Below are 10,085 nucleotides of genomic sequence, written 5' to 3' on the forward strand. Positions count from 1 at the left end.
GAAGTAGAGGATAATCTTTAGAGTCAACCCTAAACCATAATTGTAGATGAGAGAATTTCAAGCAAGCTATATTCTTGAAGACAATTTACATAGTTGAATATAGTGAGACAATTTATGAGAGCCAATTTTATGAGCCTCAAACTATTGTAATAATATATCTTAATCATTAGTGATGAGAGGAGAGAGGAGCCTAATTGTGAGAAAGGGAGAAAGAGAGGGAGAGATAAAGGGGGTGAGGGAGGAAGTGAGAAACAATAAAACATACTAATTTTCTTATTTGTGATAGGTATCTACTACTACACTTGTTGGCATGGCACAACATGACACAAACGAAGGGATATAGTGCTTCATGGCTAGTATGGACCTTGACTCCCCATAGTGATGATTTGTGATGGTATAGGAGTTGTTTTCATGGTCTACTTCACACATAGAGTCAGATTACTCGGCACATAGCATCGTTGTCGAAGGATTTCGAAAGCAAAGTCGCAACCACAGAGGTTCTTGAGAAATTCCAAGACAGAAGATTAATCGAAGCAAATAATCAAGGTAAATATGATTCCAAGTAACAATTATATTATTGCCAAGTTATCTCTGAGCATAGAGAAACACCATAACAAAACCACATGTGATCTATGCAATTGATCCATGTCATGTATACAAGCTCTTATTAGAGTCCAAGCTTATGAAAAGCAAGGTTTGCAAATACACACAACTGACAACAATTTCTGTCTGCTTTGCATCATCTAAATGTGATTGCAACAGCAACAACCCTTGGCCATAACTGAATATCTCCAGTTGTGTGTCTCCAAAGTTGAGTACAGTTTTTGGACTTCCCAAATGTTTTGCATCAAGTTTTGTAGGAATTGTATGATTGTCAGCGTTTTGAACAAGACTTTGAATGGATAAATTCTGCTACTGTTGGTTGGATGTATCAATAAATGCTGAAAATGATGCTTCAGTAGCAAGGATTCTCATACACACGAGCAGAGCAGTAGTGTGTCTCAAGGCCTGCATATTTTGGAAGATTCAACCTTTCAGGTATACTTTGATCCCTCAATTGCAGATGTGCAGGTTGGTCATGATCATGGTTGGTATTACTTCTGAACAGTGAAGACAGCAAGTCAAATGAAACCTCTCCATCAAGCTTAGGATATGTTATAGACTTGTGAAGCAGTACAATCTCTGTAGCTTCATGATCAGGCTCCTCATGCTTTAGAGTCCAAGCTAACTTCCCTTTGGAGATGTAGTGCTCAAATGCAGAAATTGTCAACCCTGGTAACAGCCCATACTTAAAAGCAAGTCTGAAATTTCTGGCCCTATGGAGTTCGTCCCAAATCCAAGATTTCTTCAAAGCACTCCAATATCCTTCAATGTCTGGTTGCTTTCTGTTACAAGCAAGTATTCGCAAGGAAGACAAAGCAGTAAGTCGATGTTCCCAATTTTTTTTTTTAAACATGTGCCTCTCTGATAGGTCCTTTGGGTTTAAGTGTTTTGTTGCCCTCTAGTAAAAAATTTGCTATAAGTGCAAAGATCTCTAGTTCGTAAGAGTTGAATATATGCATAATCAATCTGTATTCAAGCTTTGTGTTTGGTTCAAGGTAGCAAGAAAATTGATCCATGGAGTTGTACTATATTTGATAAAAGAAATTATGCATGCGTACTGTCAAAATTTTCTGTTATTGATGAACAGACATCGTCCTTTGATTCTGGCATAACCTCCACTTGAACATCATTGAATTGCATTATTCATTGTGTCATCGACTTCGCTCCTTTCGTCTTCAATATCTCTTCAGTTTCTCTAGAGCGTCGCCCAGTAAACGCATGGCTCAGCTCTCTGCTTGGCAACCGTCAATGTCTTTGCCACGTCCAGGTTGACAATCATGCTTCCAGAGTAGTTGCCTCTTGCACCTTCCTTGTCCTTTGCGTCTCTTCTTCATCTCGACCTCTTTTCCCTTCAGCATTCAGCTTCGTTGCAGGTAGCATCCACACCTCCATAACTTCACAACCAGATTCTTCCTCAGACCCCGTCTTTTGTTGTATCATTTTTCGTTTTGTTCTTCTTCGGCCGGCATAGCACTCCTTTCGTCTGGTTCCTCCGCTTTTTGCTTTTTCCCTCCTTCAAAGTTGCAGAACTCCCCCCCTTCTCATTAGAGAAAAATCTTCCTCCCTTTTTGCCTTCCGTAGCTCCATCTTCCCAGTTGCAGAGCCTCTTCGATTCCCCATTCCTCTGCTTTATGCTCCTCTTCTCAATTAAGCTTCTTTCCCCCCCCCCCCAAAAAATCCTTCAACACGCCATTTCCATCCAGCAAAGCGGCTCCTCACAATAGCAGCAAATAAAGCTTTTGCCAATTCTATTTTGCCCACTCCAGTGGGTCCCATGAACATAAAACTGGCGATGGGACAGTTCAGATCTGCAAGCCCAGTGTAACTCTTCATAAAGTGCTGGTTCATGTTTACCAGGACACAGTCAGGGAGAAGACTATCTGGATGACCACGAAAGGTCTTCACAAAGCTGAAAATGTAATCCCAATGCCCGTAGTTTAGCCCTGCAAAGTGCTGCTTCAATTCATACAGAATCTCATTCATCTGACAAACTGCTAGAAGAGTCTCAATCAGCATACTAGTAGCTCTTATGCTACCCCCACAATGAACTCATTAACCATGTTATTGACCTCTATCCAAGCCATGACAGGCTTTTTGCCTGCATCAACAGTTCTCCTCAGAATTTGAACTGCATTAGCATCTTCCCACATATGCACATCTGTATAGATGCTTGACATTGTCTGCAGCAAAGCTTCAGCTTCAGATAAACAACCTAAATGGCTAGGAAGATCAATGATGCAGTTATAGTGCGTTGAATGCCAACAAAAAACCTTCTCAAGATAGCCAGCATGACTACAAGCAGTAAGAATTCTAGTTAAGATAACAGCATCTGGCTTTGTCCTTCCTTCTACATGTCCTGAAGGAATTCTACCACCTTCCTGTTCCATCCGTCCATAAAGTTCAATACTGGCTAGATCATGACCTTGTAGAAAAACACTAGCAATCATTGCACCCTTCATATGCTTCAGCAGGTTCTCCATGTTTGGAGTACATATCAATGAGTACATTTCCTGCTTCTACATCAAAATCGGATTCTGTCCTGGTTATCTGATCAGATATCATTCTACCATACCTTATGGCCCCAATGCTATTACAAGCTTTTAGAACACATGTCAATATGAACTTGTTTGGCACAACCCTTATGCTGCATAATATCACACTAATGGAGAGCCTTCTCTCCCTATACTGCCCACGCAGAACAAAAATGTAAACATAACGACTAAGTATGTACAAAGTATCAAATCCCACACACACAACTTTTGGGTGGATTTCACACCTCGGATGCGCAGCAATACGACATCGTGCAAAATCAAGACATTCATCATCTATTGGGCTAAATACACGACAATTCAAACACATTGAGCAGGCTTATATTCTTTCAAAATCTACAACTTGCTTCGACGACAATCCCTCACTTTCACTCTCGACACTCCTCTCTAACTAACCATGCATCCTTCTCTCTATCTCAAGAAAGCAAGAGAAATTTACTAGCATTAAGGTGTAGTGAACTCACCAGATTACCTTCATGCATTATAGTCCCAAAGCCTGAAGCCTTGAAGATGGTTCCACAACCCAAGAAACACAATCCAATGTCATCATTCCTTTGCATCTACCACCAAGCATACCAATGATGAGAGATATGGAGAAGAAGAGAGAAAGAAGATGGATAAGAGCTTCACCTCATTAGATCTCTCACTCTCTTGGAGTTTGACAACCTCATATACAACTCTAAACTCAACCATCTTACCATGAATGGGAAGACGAGAAGAAAAGCAAAGAAGATGTAGAGATTCTTTTTTCCTCAGTTCAATTCTCAATATATGTCTCACTCTCTCTCTCCATCAATCTCATCAATGGAGACAAGATGATTAAATAGAAGAAGTGAATTGTTGCATTGATAGAGCTTTCACAACATGGATGCACCAAAAGGATAAATACAACTAAGACCTCTTACGCTGATATACATGAAGATTAGGACTAGGGTTAGGTCATTTCTTTAGGATGGCTCTATGCTTGTATTCTAGGGTTTGGATTCTACTTTGCATTTTAGGATTTGTGGCCCTTTTTCATTTTAGGATCTCCACAACTATGATTTAGAGTTTGCACCCCCTCTTGGGAATCTTAGCCACTTTGTTGAGTCAATCCTTGAAGCATGCTTTGTCCTTCTCTTGCGCATCTTAGCTACTTGTCAATCCTTGAAGTATGATTTTTCCTTAACCTAAATAGACCTAGCCTACACTATTCTAGTCAAAAATCCATGTGCACAACGCACACAATGATTGTAGGTGTGACAAATATACAACAACAGGTGATAAATACAATGTGCTCAAGAGTGAACCCCTTGGCTCTCATGAAATAATACAGTCATGAATGTAATGTGTCCATGAAGTATAGAAAATAATATAAGTCTTCAAAATTAATAATTGACCTTGTCTAGCACTTTATCTTTCACTTTGTATTGACTTTGTATTTCACATTTACTATCAACATTATGCCCCTCTAAGACAAGTGTCAGTCCCATGGGACACATATTAAACGTAAATGTGAAATGTTGGAAATAGTTAATGTAGAAGTTGATAGCACAAGTTCCTTTTTTTCTTAAAGAACCTTTGTCTTCTAGCTTCGAAGTTGATTGTTTAGCACTAGGATGGATAAAGTGAAAAGGGAAAAAGTGGAAGTGACTTAGTGAGGTGGTGGGTCTAACTAAGGCAAGTTGAGACTCCCTAGGTATGTCCTAACCTTGATGTGCTTTGAGTAAATGTGGGGGGAAATGGAAAAAGGACTAGGGAGTTAAGAGAAGGAGCCAGCCAACCAAGATCACTAGATGCATCCAATGTGAGGAGCCCTTGGTGCAATGCAGTGCATATGAGTGCATATGTGTTTCTTTTCTCCCTTATCTTTTAGCTTATTTTCCCTTTCTGCCGTGTTTTCTCTCTTTTTTTCTTTGCCTTATGTTTTTCTATTTCATTTTTTTTCCCTCTTACTACTATGAATAATCACATTTCCATACAACAAGGCACATAACCTTACAAAGATAAATGGAAGTATGAGAAAGCTAGAGGTTGATTACAAATATTTAAATTGACTTAAATCATGAAGTTGGACATTGAATAGCATAGATCGGGCCCTCCAAAGTGCTACATCCATACTAACTTTTTTTATCTCTCTCTCTATAGCCATTGATAGAATCGAGCGTAGAATCATAAATAAGACTTTTCTACAATCATTGGAATATACAACGGTAAGTTTGTTGTTATTTATTGTTGCTTTTTTCATCACTTATTCCAAGTTATATACCCACATACTCATATTCAATCTTTTATCAACGCTTATTTCAATGGTAGGGCCTTGCATTTGGAAAGAGTTTTGTGTATATTGGTGTCTTAAATTTCATCCATATACCATACCCGTCATCAATTGTAATGAAATAACTGTTGTACCTCACAATCATTTTCAATTGTTATTTATTACTAGAATCATTTTCTTCAAGCCCCTTTGAGTTTAGTAAAGTCCTAGTTGTGGCACCTTCTTTACATTTTGATTTTGTAGATTTAAGTCAAAAGCTCATTCAACCTTCTAAACTTTAACAAAGTCTAGCCAACCATAACATGCCACTTTGGGACTCCTCTATATGGAGATTTCCATAAGGAAATCACTATGTCCTCATCAAGTGAACCAACAATTTGCTAGTTTCCCAATCTTCTTCTCAATGTGTGGAGAGTTCCTACATACTCACATTTCACTGATTATAGAACTAGAGGAGGCTATCATAGTCTACTCCTCCACACATTGGATTCTTGTTGTTCTTCAAAGTCACATTTCATTAACTAGAAAGTTTGAGGTGATAGTCATAGTTGTTATTTTCTCTCCTTCGTGCCACCTTAGATAGAGAAGATCCAACACTATAAAGATAGGACAATTATAGTATCTAGTATCTAGTCCCAACTCTCTCTCCACTCTCTCTACTCTTTCTCATTGTCTACTCTCTTTCCTCTCTCTCATTGTCTGCAATTTACTCTCTCTCTTTCTCTCTATAGTCTTTACGCTATCTCTCTCTAACATCTACTCTCTCTTTACTCTCCCACTCTACTCTCTCTCCACTCTCCCCCCTCTCTCTCTCTCTCTCTCTCTCTCTCTCTCTCTACACATACACACATATCTTTTTGTGTGTATATCCATCCTACTCTCTCTAGTATCTTCTCTCCCTCCCTCCCTCAATAATCTCTACTCTCTTTCTCTACTTTCTCCCTCTCTCTCTCTACTTTTTGCTCTCTCTTTGTCTATCTATTGTCTCTCACTACAGTTTCTCCCTCTTTCCCTCTTTCTCTATACACACATATTTATAATCCTATGTTCTCTTCTTTGTTTGTCTTTACACATGCTCTCTCTACTCATTCTCTCTCCACTATATCTCTCTCCTTCTCCCCATTCTCTCTCTATCTCTTCCCCTCTACCCTCTCCCTCTTTCTTAGACTCCTCTACAATTAACTAATGATGTAATTAGCACTAATTAATCTTATAATTTACTAAATTAAATGATGATTTATTAGTATTTCTCACTCTCACTCCACTCTACTTCTCTGCCACACTCTACAACTAAGTTTACAAACTAATTTATCATGATTAAATTATTTTATAATCAAGTATGTTAGGCAATTACAACACGATCACATTTCTTCCATCAATCCAAGTGTATTATATGTTTTTTTAATTATGAAAAATTATATATATATATATATGTATGTATGTATGTATGTAGGTATGTATGTATGTATGTATGTATGTATGTATGTATGTCTCATAGAGACAAATATGAGATATTTCTCTCTACAACCTACATTGTATTTGTGTATAGTAATCTATCTTCAAGCTAGATCACGCTAAATAAGAAAAGAAGAGAAATTTTTAGCTATAGGTCCTTTTTACCAATCTCAAAATATGCATCAATATAAGATTGAGTATTTTGTGTTGAAACTTTTTTTTAATTATGCAAATATGACTATCGATATATGAGCTGGTATACATGCTCCAAGAGATCATTGTGTGTAAATCCTATATGTCATGTGCATGCATGTCATGCTTTACGTATCCCTATGTAACCTATTTTGCGATATTTTCTTGACCCCTATGTGACTTTTTAATATAATTTATAAATCCCTTACTGTAAATTTATATTTATCATGAAGAAATTAACAAATCCTTATATAATAGATATAAAACATTGGTTTTATCATAGAATTAATGCATTCACTTGGCATTGGCATTGTATTAATGCATTGACTTGGCATTGTACTTGTTGTTGTGATGCCTATATATCTAGGTATGGGAGAGAGAGAGCATGCATGTGTATATGTGCACGTGAAGAGCCCCTCTCTCTCTCTCTCATGCATGCATTATTTCACTACATATACATTTTTTTAAATGTGTAGAAATGTATCTCTCCTCTATCTATGTCAGGTAAGTACAATCAATGCTTATTCTTCTTCATGTGTGAGGCAATATGGTAAGAGAGTGATACATATTCCCAACACAGAACCCCTTTCACTTGTATAAAAGATTCACTTGTTTGCAAGTATAAAATTTTTGGTTTCAACCCATTTGTAAATAGTTATATTGGGTCTAGGACTACTAGAAGAAAAAACATGATCAATAGAGCGTGAGACAAAGCGGAGGTCGAGCGTGACTGGTTTTCTTTTCAATCAACTTTGAGAGATGAGGATTGAGGGATGTTATGACACTAGCACCGAGTACATTTTCATTTCCCTGTACACACACAAGATGGGCCTCCACCATCAGGATTGGACATGTCATTATGCTCTGTGCAACACTGCACTACAAGGCTCCCTTGCCTACCTTCTCACACCTATGCTACATAGATTGGGACACACTGATATACCATCAATTGTGCACACTAGCATACTCCCTCTACACCATTCACCTTATAGTTTAGGCTACAATATTCTCACTATCTATGCATATGTATGGGATCACATGTTTACATGCTCATGCATAAAGAGAAGATATGTGCATGGTGATTATATATGATGGTACTCTCTCTCTCTCTCTCTATATATATATATATATATATATATATATATATATATATATCCCCCTAAAACTTATGAAACAATATAACAATGTGCATCTCCATTTTTTTGAGCTTTCATTCAGCATTGTGTGTGTGCGCGTGCGTGTGTGTGTGTGTGTGCACGTTAGATGCTCACATTTCCAATGATCAAGCATGGAATCCATCACTCATCTGTGTGTGTGTGCACTCACAAATTTTTTTATCAAGCATGGTGTCCAAGATCAATGAGACATTGGCATGGAGATGGGACTTCAATGTGTTTCCCCTATGCAGGACACAAACTTGGTGTAGGTGCATTGCTGTGATAGAGTGGCTAGTGGCAGAATATATTCCAGGGAGAGCTTACTTGAACACACACACACACACACACACACACACACACACACACACACACACACACACACACTCTCTCTCTCTCTCTCTCTCTCTCTCTCTCTCTCTCTCTCTCTCTCTCTCTCTCTCTCTCTCTCTCTCTCTCTCTCTCTCTCTCTCTCTCTCTCTCTCTCTCTCTCTCCATGATCTAGAAAGGTGAGCTAATAGTCGATCAATCTAGATATCTTCCACTATTAAATCCATGTTTGTTTTCCTACTTGGTGCTAGCTCACAAAGTCTCTTTTTCTCTCACAATTTGGAGCCCTTGCACCTACAATAGACATTGTACAATGATGAGTCTCACATGAATAGAGATGATGCAATACTCTTATGTGTGAATGCCAGGACTATATGCAATTCCAAATCAAAAACCTCGTACTTCAACTTCTAAAAGCTCCAATTCTCAACTTCAAAATCAATTGAGTTGCAACATAACCAACACAAAATTCTTACCTTGCATATGGAGGAGCTTAGTCATGGGCATATTGATCTCCACCTTGCTATGTTGAAGCTACAACTTGAGGAGGTGGATCTAGCTAAGAATGCCCCCAATATCTACTCCAAATAGTTGTGCTTCAAGAAGGATGTCAAAGAAAGATTGATAACTCCATTTGTTTCACCTTGCTAATCAGTAGTAAACTCCAAACTAAGCATTGTTCATGGAAAAGACCAATAAATAATGTCTTAACCCCAATCAATTTTGGGAGGGAAATAGCCGGTTTTATAACTAAAATGCTTAAAAAATAGCTTGTTTTTGTTAAGACAAGCTTCAATTTCAATCGATTTTTTGAGAATCTTGCCTAGAAAAAATACAATAAAGGATGCTTTTCTGTGAGCACTTGATCCAAGAATGAAAACTTGCCATTGTTGGCGATCAAATCTAGAATGAGGTACATTAGCGTTTGTAGACCAATGGCTCATCGTCAACACAAATTGTGATGTAGAACACCCAAGCAATGTGGGTGGTGGATGTGACAATAGGTGTCATGGAACTAGCGACGACTTCCTCACTTGAAAATATGCCTCCTCTTCATCTTCACTCATAGGACTTGCCTCTGATACATACCATGCACACTTTAGACATGTTGGATGTTGTAGTAGACCCATGGGCTTTCAAGCATATCTTTGCTTCCTATATCTCTCCACATGACTTGTAGAGCTTAGGTTTTAGTAGACCCATGGGCTTTCAAATGTCTCTTTTCTTCTTATAGCTCTCCATGAGACTTATAGAGCTCGGGTTTTAGGAGGGGAGGATAGTCACATCAATTAATGCAACTCGGAGAATTTGTATACGCATCATCCATGTAATCTACAAGTACTCCATGTAGGAAAGTAGGCAATTAAGATACCATCCTTAGACCAATAACACCCACAAAGAGAGAGATATTATGACTTCCCCAACCCCATCTCATCCTCCCATGACATCCCCTCCCCAGTGAGCCTACCAAGACAAGTTGGCTAAGAGAACACTCATGCTCTTGCTTTGGATTATGGAGCTCATGGCTAGCAGGTCCATGCAATC

The sequence above is a fragment of the Lygodium microphyllum genome, chromosome 10 (assembly GCF_053477565.2).
Source record: "Lygodium microphyllum isolate KBCC chromosome 10, Lygodium_microphyllum_v1.1.10, whole genome shotgun sequence".
Lineage (NCBI taxonomy): Eukaryota > Viridiplantae > Streptophyta > Polypodiopsida > Schizaeales > Lygodiaceae > Lygodium > Lygodium microphyllum.